The sequence below is a fragment of the Hippopotamus amphibius genome, chromosome 2 (assembly GCF_030028045.1).
Source record: "Hippopotamus amphibius kiboko isolate mHipAmp2 chromosome 2, mHipAmp2.hap2, whole genome shotgun sequence".
Classification (NCBI taxonomy): Eukaryota; Metazoa; Chordata; class Mammalia; order Artiodactyla; family Hippopotamidae; genus Hippopotamus; species Hippopotamus amphibius.
The window spans coordinates 86671962-86688971 of record NC_080187.1 but is presented as its reverse complement, the minus strand read 5'-3'; the positions used below and the strand labels follow the sequence as shown (position 1 = coordinate 86688971).

At 36.4% G+C, this 17010-nt stretch overlaps 1 protein-coding gene and 1 non-coding gene across 6 annotated transcripts in view; one reads left to right on the top strand and one right to left on the bottom strand.

The window, feature by feature from the left end:
• BNC2 (basonuclin zinc finger protein 2) overlaps positions 1-17010 on the bottom strand; it is a 402347-nt gene that overhangs the window by 376181 nt on the left and 9156 nt on the right. The gene's annotated exons all lie outside the window — the stretch shown is intronic.
• On the top strand, positions 5224-5296 carry TRNAK-UUU (transfer RNA lysine (anticodon UUU)). Its single transcript has one exon. It is a non-coding gene; the product is annotated as a tRNA-Lys (tRNA).

The window sequence follows — 17010 nt, the reverse complement described above, 5'->3', positions numbered from 1 at the left end:
CAGAGGCCATCACTGTTTGCCTCCTAGGCAGCCGGCTCTATGGCCTATGATTCTCTCCCCAAAGTATAAATACACTGACCTTCAGGCAGGAATACAAAGGTAGATTAGAAGAAGATAGTCTCTACGGCTGAATACTGTGGTTAGCACAGCTCAGGTTCTTGGGTTAGACAGGCCTGTACTCTGGTCCTCGTGCTGTCACTTACAAGCTGGATGACTTGTTGCAAGCAACTTAACTCTTCTGAAGCTTCCTTTTTCCATAGTGGTAAGCGATGATAATAATGCCTAGTGTGTGGGATGCTTAAAAAGATTAAATAAAATAATAATGCACACAGCTGGACACAGTAAGTACTCAAAAGATTACTAGCTTACTCACCTCCCAAAGCATAATATCGTGAAAATACACAGAACCTAGAGTTTGAAGATTCAGTTCCCAGTTTTGTGCCCCTTGGCTTTACAGTGCTGTGACCTGGTCATAACACCTAAACCCAAGGTACTTGTATTATCTCCACTATTCAATGGGATGGATTATCATTCAAATGAATATTTGCGGAATAGGATGAGAAGTTTTTCTGTGAAGATGTTCATAAACTACAAGATTTGTGGTAAAATGTAAAGAATGATTAAAATCAAGCACTTAAAAAAAAGATTGTCTCAACCCTATAGCTAAGAAAACTGTAAGCTCTGATATGTAATGCGAATGGAAAAGGATTCCAAACTATGATTAGTCAACAAACGAGGCACATGTACCTACATACACACGTGCATGCCTGCCAGCACACACCCTCCTACGACAGTCACCAGCAACCGCTCAACTCCTTCCCAGTGACCCAAGGCAGACTCAGAATCCTTTTCTCAAGCAGCCATTACCGATCCATCAATATTGCAAGAGAGGTGAAACCTGTTTTCCATCCTTCATTTTCTCTGCTCTTTAGATAAGGAGCTCTGAAGAAGTACCAAAGTTACAAAGATCAAACAGTCAGTGACAGAGTCCGGATTAGAAAAAAACCAGACCTTGTGCCTTCTGGTCCATTCCACAGTGCCTATCTGTAATGTTTATCACACATACACCCTAACCCCTACTCTTCCTTGCTTTGTGTCCTCATCATTTAATTTCTTGCCATCTCATTTTGGCAGCCACACATGCTCCTCTTCCTTTCGCTTTTAGAAAATTCAGCATTCCCTGGCATTAAAAGGGAAAGAGGCTGTCATTTCATATCCATGAAGCTAATGAATGCCCACTGTTGACCTGGCATCTCCCCCTTAAGCCATGCTAACATTAGCTGTCACTCAAAAGTTCATTCTACAGCTTGACCTTTGCTTCTGCTCAAAAGGATTCACCCTATTATAAAAAGTGTTTTTCCTTTAATGTCATGATGACAAAATACTGCAGTGTCTGTATGCCTTTCCAAACAGGCAGATTTGTGACACACACTAAATAGTTTTATCACTAGACTCAAGAATTTAAGGCAGTGAGAAATACCAAAAGCAAAAAAGAATTACCAGGTGAAGGGAGTGAGAAAAACCAGTACTCCTATGTTCATCACCAGCCACAAAACCACATATGATCATGTTTATGAATTTGACATCCAAAGAACGTTTCAATCATATTTATTTCAGCAGTTCTACTGTAAAATAAGACTAAGACTGCTCATCAGAGAAGGGTTACCATATAGATGTGTATCTTCAAATTGGACAAATTCCTTAATTTATTACTTTTTTCAATACCATAAAACATTTTAGCTACTTCACAATAGGCGGGCATAACTTATAACAGTATTACATCAAAAAATAAAATCAGCTTTTTGGGTTGAAATGAACCCACCAATTCCACCACTGTAACCACATCCAGGGTCATTACTATTTTTGTTGCTCTTCAGATTTTTCATTTGAACACTGCAGTTCTCTACTTCACAAGAAGAAATTATCTAATGTGCAATGATTCCAGGAAAATAAAAAAAGGCCACATAAATTAATCAGCATCACAAGACTACAAAGTCCCTTCTCCAAGCAACACATAAGGAAACGTGCATGGCATCCACAATTTTAAGGAGTTTTTATTGTATGTCAGGCAGGCCCTGAGCTGATCCTTCCCACACCATGTCTACTTTAATCCTTCCTCCAACTTGATACAATGAAGGTTATTACCCTCCAAGATAACAAATGAGGAAGTTACACTTCAAGAAATTTGGTCCCTTGTCAAACTTCCCATAGCATCGCTGGGATTCAAACTCAGGCCTTTCTGACTCATATGCCTTCTATCCATATGCTACCTATACTGCTTCCTACTACACTATAAATATTTAGAACATGTGCAACATTTGTGGTAAGGCAATCAGAACTGTAACTAATTACTCCTCAAAATGCAGACAGCTTAGCTAAACTATATCCACAATCAAATCATCATATCACCAAGGCTAATCAGGTCATGAGGTGTACATGTCTCTCATTTAAGATAACAGTGCAACCCTTATGACCCTTGACTGGTTTTACCACACTTGGGTAGCTACCATGTCTTGCTATGAAGTCAAACATACAAAGTTTGAAAGCGTTTAAATAATGGACACATAAAACGTGTCAAAAAAAGATAAAACTTCAAACTAAAAGATTAATCAATGAAAACGTTGGCATGCACGACAGGCAACCACTGCAAAAGATTTTTCCCTAGCCTATGTCTGCAAAACATTATCTTATGGACATATTTTTTTGGAGTTTCAGAGGCTATTGTACCTTACATTACTTATTTTAATGTCACTGGCCTCTGTTATGTTTTTGACTACTAAACTAGTAAAAGAATTCAATTCTCACTTAGAAAAGAAACAGTTCCTCTCACTGGCATCACAGTTTCCAAAATAATTCACGTAGTAAAAAGTTTAAGTATGATACCTTCTGTTCAGAGGATAAAGGAAAAGAAAGGAATGGGCATTTGGCACTTGCCTTTGACAGACACCATGTGTGGCATTTTCACATATGTACCTCAAAATACTCCAGCAACACTATTATATTTCATAGGAGAGAGCACAGAGGGTCAAAAAGTATGGGATGCCAAGGGCTAGGTAGAGAGATGAATGAAGAGTTACTACTTTGGGGTATAGTTTGCTTTTCAAATGATGAAGAAATTCAAGAATCAAATAGTGGCAATAGTTGCACAACCTTGTGAATATGCTAAAAACCACTGATTGTACAATTTAAAATGGAGAATTGTATAGTGAATTATGTAATTTAAAAAATTGAGATAAAGTCATGGTAAATGTTAACATTTGAGAAATCCAGGTGAAGGGTACATGGGAATTCATTATACTATTTTTTCAATTTTTCTGTAAGCCTGAAATTATTTCAAAATAAAAAGACTTTTTCTCAAAAAGGCACAAAAATATGAATATAGTTAACACTACTGAACTCACACGTTAAAATGGACAAGAGGATAAATTTTATAGTATGTGTTTTTTTTACAATATAAATAAATAAATGGTATAGGAATTTGTACAAGGTTCTACCTTTAGAAGTAGAGGTATCAGCAAGTCATTCTAGCATCAAAGCCAAAACTCTTGTTAGAAGACCAAAAAAGGGTTGATTTATTAATCTGTTCTTGGATTATACTGAGATGTAACTTATGGCCATTCTTAAAGCTGCACACTAATACACACACTTAAACTGATTTTTCATAAATCCTACAAACTAAATAGGTTTTATGAAATGTTTCTGAGACACTTTAAGGTTGCCACATGACTATGAATGTGTGTGGAAGGAGAAGAGAATGTTTCTGTACTATGCTATACATCAAACGGTGATTCCAGATTGAATATGGTTCAAAAACAGGGCCTTATGTTGAAATTCCCAGTCAAAACTTCAGAACTGATACTGACATGAGAAAGTAATGAATATGTAAAAATAATTTGTCTTAATCAAATTCTGGTTTTACTTAATGTTTTTCTGTTGACTTAAAAATGCCTTGGACTTCCTGGGGCACAGTGGTTAAGAATCCGCCTGCCAATGCAGGGCACACGGGTTCGAGTCCTGATCTGGGAAGATTCCACATGCCAGGGAGCAACTAAGCCTGTGTGCCACAACTACTGAGGCTGTGCTCTAGAGCCCATGAGCCACAACTACTGAGCCCATGTGCTGCAACTATTGAAGCCCACACGCCTAGAGCCTGTGCTCCACAACAAGAAAAACCACTACAATGAGGAGCCTGCACACCACAATGAAGAGTAGCCCCGAAAAATAAAAAAAAAAATAAAAAAAAATAAAAAATATGTGTATAAAAACAGATGATTGAACCTGGTGTACCCCCAAAAAAATAAAAAAATTAAAAAAATTAAAAAAAAAAAAAGAGTAGCCCCGGCTCGCAGCAGCTAGAGAAAGCCCGTGTGCAGCAACGAAGACCCAATGCAGCCAATAAATAAATAAAATTACTTAATTTTAAAAAATGCCTTAATCCTATAGCGATTTCTCCCAAAGATAATTATTTTCTTTAATTACAAAACAAAATTAGAGACATGAGTTTCAACACTTACATAATGCACTCATCTGCCAAACACTGACACACAATACAATGGGTATTTGCATAAATCGGTCTATCTGGGTTTGATCTGGGGGCTCACAACTAAATATTTTTAGTATGTGAGTGTATAAAATATCCATATACCTTTAGAAGTCAATTTACTCAAGAACATTAAGACGCAGAATTTGGGGTTCCATTTGTTAAGCTGCAATCAAGTATTGAAAGCTGACCCTTGAACAACATGGGGGTTAGGTTAGAGGTGCCAACCCTCTGCATCGTCAAAAATCCAAGAATAACTTACAGTCGGCCCTCCATATCCCTGGTTCCACATCCGGGATTCCGTCAACCTCAAACCATGTAGGACTGTAGCATCTACTATTGAGAAAAACAGTGTATAAGTGGACCTGGGCAGTTCAAACCTGTGTTGTTCAAGGGTCAACTATAATTTTAAAAACAGGAGTCGTGGGAGGGAGGGGATATGGGGATATGTGTATAAATACAGCTGATTCACTTTGATGTACCTCGTAAGCTGGTACAAGAGTGTAAAGCAATTATATTCCAATAAAGAGCTTAAAAAATTAAAATTAAAAAAAAAATTTTATTGAGAGACAGTTGACATACAATAAACTGCATATATTTAAAGTGTTAAAAAAAAAAAAAAAAGAGGGGAGGGGAGGGGACAAAAGAAACATTCCTTTAAGAAAAAATGTCAGGTCGGGAATTCCCTGGCAGTCCAGTGGTTAGGACTTGGTGCTTTTACTGCTGTGGGCCTGGGTTCAATCCCCGGTTAGGGAACTAAGATCCCATAAGTCAGGCAGAGTGGCCAAAAAAAGAAAAAAAAGGTCTGGTGGCAATTCTGGGGGGAAAGAGAATCATTTTCACCAATATGTTTTTTTTCATATCAGTAACTATCCAGTGATTCCCAGCAGAGGCACTGACATTTTGGGCAGAACAAGTCATCGCTGAGGGTAAATTCTTCTGCGGCTGGGACAATGAGGTGTCCTTGGCCCACTACATAGCAGGAGGCAGTCCAAACCAGTCATTTATAACAAACAAAACCATCTCCAAAGATTTCCAAACATCCCATGGAGGTGGCAGCACCCCCAGGTCCAGAACCCAGACAAGCCGTAACATCTTCCCCATCTCAGTGTTTCACGCCAGTTGATGGGTGGGAAGCTGCTCCCATCAGTCAGGCTGGAGGCCAAGGCTCTCACACACAGCCAGGATGCCCTGCATTTGGAGATAACCCTCTCTCTTTAAGGGCCCATCAGCTGCAAATTCAGATCTCCACCATCAGTTATTCTTAAAACCAAACACTGGCATTCATTTGACTGACACCACAAAAACTCTAAGAGAAATGAACATTTAAAAAATGGAAAGACACTTTTCATTATTCCATGCATGCTTTTTACAGTCACAGTCTTCAAAAGTTACATGGCTTAGACCATCTAACTTTTTAATGTAACAGGTCATGATATACTGATTAGAAAGAAACCACTGGGAGTTCAGTTTTCAAAACAGAAGAGTTATACCAAGAATCCAAACCCCACATGTCAGAGCACAAAACGTTCAAGTTCAATGCCTCTGCATACTTAAGTTACCAGAAGACAGAAACAACGCAGAATTTATAAAAACTGACTTCGTATAATATATGAAGACAGAGTGAAGTCTGAAATACAGAACTGCAGTTTTATTTTTAACTATAATGAAAGAATGAAAGGAAAGACACTTCAAAGCTAGGAATACTTTAACTTAGTAAGAGAAAAGAAAATCTAGCATTTTTGGTGTTAAATTTTAAACTTATCAATCACAGAACTGCATCATCTTTTCACTATTGCTTTAAGCAAAGCCCAAAAGGCCTGCCTGCTAATAAGAAAAGTCATTGTATTTCTTGCTTTCAAAAATATTTAATCACCACGAATTCTTTGGTAGTCTTTCCCAAGTTCTGACTAGAATCCTGTAAGTCTACAGAACTAGCTCACCAGGGAACACAGCACAACGCTAAATACCACAATCTATCACCAGCATTAACTGCTCCCAGCCCTAAGACTTTAATTGCGACAAGACTGCAGCTCAGAGCCTGAAGCCGGTAAAGTCCTCTTGCAGCAGGCAGGGACAAGGACCACATATTTTCATACATGCTGCTGCGTATTACAAACTGTTTGCTGTCCCAGTCAAAAGCATGTCCAAGACAGGATTTCTAAACTAGTCGGTGAAAATTCTACTCAATGCATTTCCATAGAAGGAGCCCCGAATTATTTTAGACCCACCCATGAAGAGTAAGTGACCAAAGCACCGTCAGGTTTGCCACTAGCTACAACCTTCTGACAAACTTTGGGTAAAAGAAATCCTATAAAATTTTGCTACCACAACTGTCAATTTCCAGTTTATAAATGAACTATCGAAGTCAAAACTGCAAAGTGAGTCAGTATTAGTGTTTATCATTACTGGTAAAGAAAGATGTACGTTTAAGAACCACTGAAATTCTTCTTCCCTTACAGTACACTATTTCTGCAAAACACAAAGTGGATGATATATTTAAAAGAGTAATATCGGTTTACAATGTCAAGTCACTGCATGGTCGAAAACTTGATTTCTACAGCAGGTCCTCAAGATAAAACTCAATGTTAAATCCTCTGCTGCGGTAGGTCTACTTTCCAATTACTAGAAGTAAGCATACAAGAGATATAATTAGTTATGACACTAGGACAGGCATACATGTTTCAACACACACACAGCTTAGAACAAAGTTTTTGGCATTATATGACAGAGGACTTAAACCAAAGACTCAAAGAAAGGTTATGTGTGTGTGCATGTATGTATATGTCTTTTTTTTTTTTAACTTAAAACTTGCCACATCAAATTATTTCTTTAAAGTCATAAGCATATTTTGATTTGTTTAAACATCTCTTTAAAGATTTCTTGGGGAAAAAAAAAAAACCACCCTGCGGCTTTCATTGCACCTACGTTACAAATTAAGGAAGCTGACTTTGTAAAATTCATTTGGTGAAAAAGAATCACCTTTCAAAGATGGCTGCATGTTGACCAAACACATTTCGAAAAGCTTGATAGTCCTAGTCATGGATTTCTCAATTGGGGATGAAACACTAATTTCTAAAAATGGAACACACAGTATTATTTAACTTTGACCATTAAAATTCTGTCCAAGATACACTGCCAAGATAGCCCAAAACCAGAATTTTTGAGCAAAGCTTTAAAAATTAAAACATGAAACTATTAAATAAGTACATTACTAAATTATGATCCACTTAGGGTCATTTATTCCTTGACAAAGATAGAAAAATGAAAACATAATTATATACATAAGAATCTACAGAGCAGCATGTGAGTTGTATAAACAGCTGATTATAAAGTATGAATGAGCTCAAATGAAGGGAAAATTTAAGAAAGTGAACAGATTACATATATACATAAAAAACTGAAATTCTGTAAGATCCTACTGTGTTTGATCTCAAAGATTTATCACATGAAATATTCTAAAACTTCCCTCTTCTAAGAAAGGGTCTTGGTTTAGGCCTAGATTCAGTTAAAGACTTTATTAAAATGAAACTTATGATGCAGTTTATAAAAACACAACAAAACTCAATCTCTTATGACAATCTGAGAAATATCCAGTATTGGTAAATGGTGCTTTTCTTTAGTTTCTTATCAAATATAAATTTCTTTTCCTGAGAAAACCCAAAAAACCTAGAAAGGTCCAATATCTTATGGTAAAGAGATGACAACAAAAAATGGAAGTAGACAAGTCTGACAAATTTCATCTTCCAAGTCATGACTGCCCTCAATCTGCACGTGAAATTCCACGGACAAAGTAAGGCGTAGTGAAGAGGAAATATTGTGAATGGGTGACAGAAAACACAGAGTTTGTAATTAAGTGCATTCTCAAGTATAGTAATTAAGCCACCCTGGAACAAGATAAAACATGGAGAACCCATCCAAGGTAAAATAAAGCAGCTAGACCTTACACTCTCACAGGAGTCATTGTACATGACGATGAATTATGACAGATCCCATCTCATGGGCCAAATGGTCCATGAAGACAGCACACGTGTTTCCTACAAAGATAGTGTTAACAACGCACTTGTGTTTTGGTAGAGGAGAGCTTTCCACCTTATAACAGGGCTTGCTAAGTAAGAGCCCTCTTTACCTTCACAGAACTATGTCAAAAAAAACTTAATAAACTAGGTATGTATAAATACACTTTGGATTCAGTTAAAAGAAAACAGCCAACAGATTACAGCTGTTTACTTCCAATACCAGGTGGTCTTAACTTTCTTCCAAAACAAAGTTCCATAGTTTCAGAGAACTCTGGAGGAATTCAGAAACATTGAAAGTTAACTTTTCTGGAGTTAAACTTATTTCATTCCTTTTTATCTCCTAAATTCTCATTCTTAAAAATGTTCTACAAACTTCAAGATAGGGTGTGGATGTGATTTCACAAAATAAACTGATTCTTCAAAACTGCTGTTAATATTTTTCACAATAAAATTATGCCAAGATCTACAGATTCCATGCCAAATTAGCATTTTATGCTGTGGAGAAGAGGTTGGAAGATGAATTGGAAGAAAGTTTAACAACACAGAATTTTCCAAGAAGGTATAACCAGTGCATTTCTTAACTGGGAACCACAAAGTAATCATAAAGAAACTGATAAGTGTGACTTCAAACCACAACTTACAGGAATTCAAAAACAAATCTTAAAACACAAAACACAAAACAAAATTAAATTCCCCTTTAGCAACTACTTTTTCCTTTGACCTCTGTCATATATCAGTATGGACAAGACTGCCTCAGAAAGTTTAGGTGCACAAATTTGTCCTTCACTTGCTTTCTCATCTCTAATGTTCCTAATATTTATTTATACCCCACATATACAGATTGGCTGAAACTAAGACAAAGTATACAATACAAGCTATGTGACAACTCTTCTAATTTCTAGCCAAAGAGCTCTACGTAAAACTGTTTAATATCATGGAGCACTTACGCAGTGTCACATTTCGGTTAAGATTTTTACTGAAAGTTCTGTCTTCTGAGGCCTCTTCAGGCCACAACCTATAATAATTTTACTCAGATTTGATAAGATTTACACCAAAGTACAATCTATCCAGTATTTGCCACATGCAGCCAAGTTGCATAAGACTACAAAATACTAACAAAATTTGATGGTAAGAAAAATGTTTATAAGCATGCAAGTATGAATCTATATATGCAAAAAATCTTGCATTGATTCTCCTACAACCAAATGAGTATCTATGGATATTAATAGGAAGTTCCATTATTGGTGGGGAAAAATAATCAATATGCCTAGTTGTCACCTCAGGACGCTGCACTCATTCTGACAATGCTGCTATTGTCCAAAACATTTCTGGAATTCTTCATTTGTGACTATTTCCAAAGCCAATTCATAAGTTATATGAGAAAAATCAACTGTGCCAACTTTTTTCTTACCAAAAATAGAATTATTTGGCTTTATCACCCACGATGTTCATCAGACTTAACTTCTAGACAATTCAGAAAACCAACACTTTTGTCACAGAAAATCTGCTGGCACTGAAGATACTTAGAAGAATTAGACACAGACTCTCCAAAGCCAATGCCAAATGATGGGCTCCAAGACATTTTAAGCTAACATCACCCTTCCAGGGTGACTATTTTATACAGAATAATACTTACTTGTATGTACTTATTTTTGGTTCTCAAGTTTCCTTAGCAATTTATTAGTATATTAATTCCTTTAATGCTTCACTCAAGTTTATGAATCCTATCAAATACTTTATTAACAAGTTCTTAGAATGTTACAAAACTTCCTTTAACTTGAGAAGGTACTAAAATGGATACCTAACTTGACTTCCTTCCAAATTCTATCATTATTTATTTCCCCAGTGTCTTCAAAATTACATATATTGTCATTACAAAATGCAACTGTAAAACTTACAATGGTGAACTGTATGGTATGTGAATTATATCTCAATAAAACTGTTTAGAAAAACTGAAGTCACCAAAGCATCTAGTTAAGCTTCATCAAAAGGCCTAAATTACTAAAAATGACATGAAAGAATCATTCAAAGATCAACCAAAAACACAGATCACCCCAAAACAGACCAATCAGGTAGCAAGCAAACTTGAATCATCACTAAAATGGCTCACACACCTCCTCCTATAAGTTAATACAGATACAAAGGGCCCCATTACAGGAGCACTTTAACTGAAGACACCTGAAAATTCTACCAGAAGTTGAATATTAAGGAATATCTATCAATACATACATGTGTGCTGAATTTCATATCTCACTCCCTACCCAATATTAGATCTGTACAATGTTCTGAAAAATGGGAAAGACTTTACACACTCTCATGAGTGGTATCACTACCTTATTACTCAAATTCACAACATCTGTGAAAAGCCTGATTACAGAGATATATTTTGCTTTAAACAAAGTTAACCATTATGGTCCAGGTCATGCTCAATCCATAGTCTCAAGTTTTTGATTGCACAATGTATCTTACACATGTACTATAAGATACCAGGCACACTGCAAAACACAAATATAAAAATAGGAGAATAAGATAAATCAAATTTCATTTTCCTCAGATCTTATAAGATGACTTTGGCACACCTCTTGGGGTGTTTACATCTACTCTGGAAAACACTGCTCCAAGAAGCAGTTCAGATAACTGCAACAGCAAATACCATAACCAACCCTCCAAGGAATAACTAAGATCCGATAAAAACTGATAAAAAAAATCTATTAATGATTACAAGGAAAAATCATATGCAGGTATATTCATTCACTCAATAAACATCTGCTGAGTGTTTCCCATACCAGGCACTGCTACAGGTAGCAGAAATTCAGAAATTAACAAGACAGGCAAAGGTCCCTATTCTCATGGAGTTTGGCATCCTGGCAGGAAGGGGGAGACAAATAATAAACTACATATAAGCAAACAAATTACATATATTTTTGAGCAGTGATAAATGCTATGAAGCAAAAAAGTAGGGTTAGAGGTCAGAGAAACAAACAGGGTGGAGACACAGCCAAGGGAGGAAAGTTGTCAGTAAGTACTCTTTGAAGGGATGACATTTTTGAGGAAACATGAAGTAAGAGAGGAAGCCATGTAAAAATGTGGGAGAAGAGCATTCCAGGCAGAGGAAAACCATGTACAAAGGCCTGAGGACAGTATGAATTTGGCACGTTCAGTGAACAGCAAGGTTAGGATAATGGGAGCTGAGCAAGCAGTGGTAGGAAATGATTTTGGAGCGGTGGGCAAGGATTTACATCTCACATACCCTCCCACTTTTTTCACAGCAGGAGTTTGCATTCCACTGCAGGTGTGGTAAGATGCAAGAAGATACTGGAAGATTTTATGACACGGAAGTGATTTCTCCATGAGAAGTCCTCTGGGTGTAGGGGGCAGGAGAGAGGCAAGAACAGAAGCACTGAGCCAGTTAGAAGATACTGCAGTATTTCAAGTAAAGGGCAGTGGGGCTTTGAACCACGGTGATGGTGAATGGGTGGAAGTCAGGAGACTGATCTCATAGGACTTGGGGGCACAAGAAGAGGAGACCCTGGAAGATTCTGGGGAAAAATATGGTGAACATGGAGGTTAGGGAATCACATAGATATCTTGTGGCACTTATCTTAGCTGATCCCTTGTTTTTCAATGTATTTTTCTAACTACATTTTTATCAGTGTTCAACATTTCCTGTGCATTTTTTCCATTCTCTCCATCATTACCCTCAATTTTTGGTTCTGACATCTTTTCAAATTTAAAATTGGAAACTATATTAAACCTTGCGGGTTTAAATAATAAAATTCTCACACTACACAACTGTACCACAATTGCTGTGAAACTTTTAAAGACTGCAGACTGAAATAGGGATACAGGATGAAAGTTAGACTACAATCTAAGGAAACCACAGCAACGTCCCCTGACCACCAACATCTATTCTTTGTGCTCAGTGGATGTTCAGTGCCTTCTCTTCCCCTAACAAATGTTTCTCTCCAGTCAAAATCTAACTGATATTAAAGTGTTCTAAAGGGAACAAAAGACTAAAGTAAAAAAAAGAAAAAAAAAAAACTAATTGGGAAAACTGGGAAGTTCCTGAAATCAACCAACGCAAAGTCAAAGGTATGGGTTTATCTTTTTGGTCCTTTTTGGCACCCATGAAATAACACAAAAAAGAGATGTTGAACATCACACAATGTGAAACATTAATAATCTTTAAAATCTAATCTTGTCCCTAACTGTATAATGAAAAATAGAACCCCAAAGTAACTGAGGAACTTTGCTATCGTACAGAAAATAGATGCAGCGATTATACACACACACCCCTACATAACCCCTACTGACTTCTCGATTGCAGTGTATTCCATCTGTATATAAGACCAATCTCAAATCAAGATATTTCTCTACAAGGTATTCAACAATAGAAACTTTCTCTAAAAGGTATATAACTGGTCTTAAGCCTTATTATTAAAACAACAACAACATACTTTTTTTTCTCCAGGCAACTGCAGTCTTATCCTGTGGCTTCCCACCATTCTCATCTACCCACATACAAAACACATCACATGTGAGAGAGAAGCATGAGGTATCTCCCAAGAAATTTAAAATGAATGAAATGAGACTGCCATCTGCATTAGATCCATAAAAAACCAAACAGATGCAAAGTCACCTTAACAAGCAGCTCCCAGGACAGCTGACTAAATATCTGCTTGAGAATTATTAACATATCCAGAGAAAAAAGAATTTATCAATCAGAAGGTGAATGGGAAGCAGTAAAAAGCAGGAGGAGTAAATTTTGTCAACACTCCTCCAAGCACAGTCCCAGAATGAGGAGTCTGAAGTGTGTATTGTAAACAACAGAGGTCACTGGGAAGGTTTTCTCTACAGAGGGAGGAGGCCCTTACACCCTCCACCACCATCCCTAATATTCTCTGATCAAATTCCAAGCTCATAAAGCAATGAGCAACATTCGGATTAAAATCTGACTCCCTACTTAAATTTGCGTGCAAAAGAGAGAATGTGCTAAGCATGCCAATAGGAGTATGGAAGTATTTCACCTAACACAGTACGCAGATATACATGTATCACAAAGCATGTGTGCATGCACGTACATGTGGGTGTGTAATCTCTGCTGCTCAGTCAGTGAACAACCTGAATAAGTCCACGGAGGACTGATCTCCTTCACGCACATACTGACAAAATTACATTTCTAGACATACAAAGACCAGCAGCAGTCCCCCGGACTGCGGTTATTCTTTCAAGACAATGAAGAGCCTCCTGCCAGCGAACTTTGTGCCCCCTCATGTTAGGGTTAGAGCTTCTACCTCATGTTTTAGACCTAAGGCACCTGACAGAGTGTCATATATATCACAGACATGCAAGTGGCTGTTTAATTACAATCAAAAATAATTAAAAGTTGTGTTATACTGTGGGAAATGACAACCACAGCTCCCGTGCCTAAGCCAAAGGTACAGCTTGAACATAAAAACACTGTCATTTTCAAAAGCATCTTTTATTTGTACCAAATCAGTACACTGTTGTCCAATGTTTCATGCAAATCCACAGCAAGTTATTCTACATACAGTAACAAACACTTACTTGCTGGCTGTTAACAGATTACTCTGGCATATCTGTATTTCAGAAACACAGTTTAACGATATTAACGACATTCAATGATACACTCAGTATTCATCCTTGCCATCCTTACATACACCTAAAAGTAGAAAAAAGATTGTACCAGGTATCACTGTAGTATGAAAATGCACATTAGTGTCAAACCCTTCCCCCAACACACCCAAGCACAAAATTTCAGTGAACTGTATTATTCTGCTTTCTCCCTCTCCCCCATAAGGAAGTTGCAGACCATCAGTTTGTCACCGATGCTTTTATACACACATACATGCATTAGATCTAATTATCATTGTCCTCTGTACGCAGAAATGTCATGTGACTGGTTGCTGTTTATGGACATAAGTAAAGCTGCAAAGACCAATGAACAGTCATAAATCCTTTATGTGAAAATATTCTTTGCAAAGGATACTTATAGCGTAAAAAATATGGCTTAACACATGGCAGAATTTCTGAATTTAAAAAATATTTATCTACTTTTTCATATCATTCAGAGTTAATGTACTCTGAAGCGAAATTAATGTTTTAGTCTATCAAAAACCAATTTGAATAAATATAATGCTGTTTCCAATCTCCATTTTGAATGAGAGGAAAAACTGCACTATCACATTATACTTCCAGAAGCATAACTGCTGGTGTCCGCACGTGTTAACAGAATAAACTTCCCTAATCCACTAGAGTAAAATGTGTATTGCAGGGAGATTAAATACCACAGGATAAAGAAATGAGTGAACTTTCCTTGTAAGGCTGTATTTTTCCAGGTAATTACATACTTTATGTCCCTAAACCATGAAAGATACCAATAACAGTACACATGACTTTGTCATTCCATTATATATGATACACAAAATCACGTCAAAATATGTGAAACAGAAAAGTAGCCTTAATTTATTGTTCAGCATTAATAAAAATGTAATTTGTCTATAACAAAATTTATTATAACCAAAGATCAAGTATATGGTAAATATAAAATTTTCTACCATACCAATTTTTATAAATGATTGTAAATTCTCTATAGAATTTTCACCAGGAGAAAAGCAATTGTATGTCATAAGATACAATTTAAAATTGGCTAACTACTATTTATGTAACTTAGGTAAACATTGATGAGGGGGAAAAACATATACTCTCCACATATATACTTGTATTTGATCAGTTAGCCATCTGATTAATAGCTGATACTGAATGAATAATGAAACCTTTGTCCAAACTAACTGACAAAAGGCCAAAAATAGATGATACAGTTAAACAGCAATGGCTCACCAGAATATTAGAAAAGCAATTACTTTAGATGGAGATAAATATAGGTCTTTATTAGCATGAATAAAGAAAAAAATTAGAACTTTAAGGGAACAATTTTTTTAATTCATCAATGATACAACATAGCTGCCTCCAAATTACGTTATCTTTCATTTGCTCTCAAGCTTCTCTAATTCAACAATGAGGTATTTTAATTACAAAATTTGTCAGGTAAACTTGAAAACAAGCTCATGTTTCCAAATGTGCCATGCCAGATTTGAACATGGTATTTATTTAAAACTTAACTGGACCAGTTAGTCTGGGTTTGAGATTGTACAACAATTTTTAGTTTTAATCACTGATGGTGTTTTTTAGTTACAATGAAATGTCTAGGAAGACAAATTTTCTCAATAGTTTTTTCCCTTTCCTTTTGAGTTATTTATAAAACTAAAAACAATTATTTCTAGGTACTTAATTCCACCGCCCAGGGCATGAAGTGTATCTCTTACATAGAACACCTCGAATGCTTTTAAACTCAGTGATAATTAACAAACATCAAAGTAAAACCAGGGTGTTTCACAGGGAGGTAAGAGCCATCATCTTTCGGCTACCAAATGACATATTTCTTGTCCCCTGGAGTATCACCAAGAATTTTTTACCCAAACAATAGGTGTACTTTCCTAATGTAGCCTTTACTCTTCTGAGGATCAGATAATTCTGAGTTGTAAAAGCAAACTGCTAAGGGCAGCAGAAGAAAGAACAGACAAACAGGACTACATCAAACTTAAAAACTTTTGTACAGCAAAGAAAGTAATCAACAGAGTGAAAAAGCAACCTACTGAATGGGAGAAAATATTTCCAAATGATATTTCTGATAAGGGGTTAGTATCAAGAATATATAAAACACTCCTACAACTCAATAATCAAAAATCAAATAATCTAATGAAAAATGGGCAAAGGACTTGAGCAGCCATTTCTCCAAAGAAGATACACAAATGGCCAACAAGGATGTGAAATTATGCTCAACATCATTAATCATCATGAATAGTCAAATCAAAACAATGAGATATAACCTCTCAAAGGTAAGGCCACTATTTAAAAATTAGAGAAAAACAGAAAACAGAAACTAACAAGCATTGACAAGGATGTGGAGAAACTGAACCCCTGTGCATTATTGGTGGGAATGTAAAATGGGGCAGCAGCCATAGAAAACAGAACGGAGTGTCCTCAAAAATTAAAAATAGAACTCCCGTATGATCCAGCAACCCCATTTCTGGATATATATCCAAAAGAATTGAAAGCAGAATCTTGCAGAATTATTTGCACATCCACATTCACTGCAGCATCATTCACAACAGCAAAGAGGTGGACTCAATCTAAACGTCCAGCTAAGGATGAATGGGTAAAGAAAACGTGGTATATACATACAATGAAATATTATTCAGCCTTTAAAAAAAAAAAAAGGAAATCCTGTCATGTGCTACAACATGGATTAACCTAAAGGACATCATGCTAAGTGAAATAAGCCAGTCACAGAAGGATAGATACTACATAATTCCATTTATATGAAGTATTTAAAGTAGTCAAATTCTTAGAAAGTGGAATAGTGGTTGC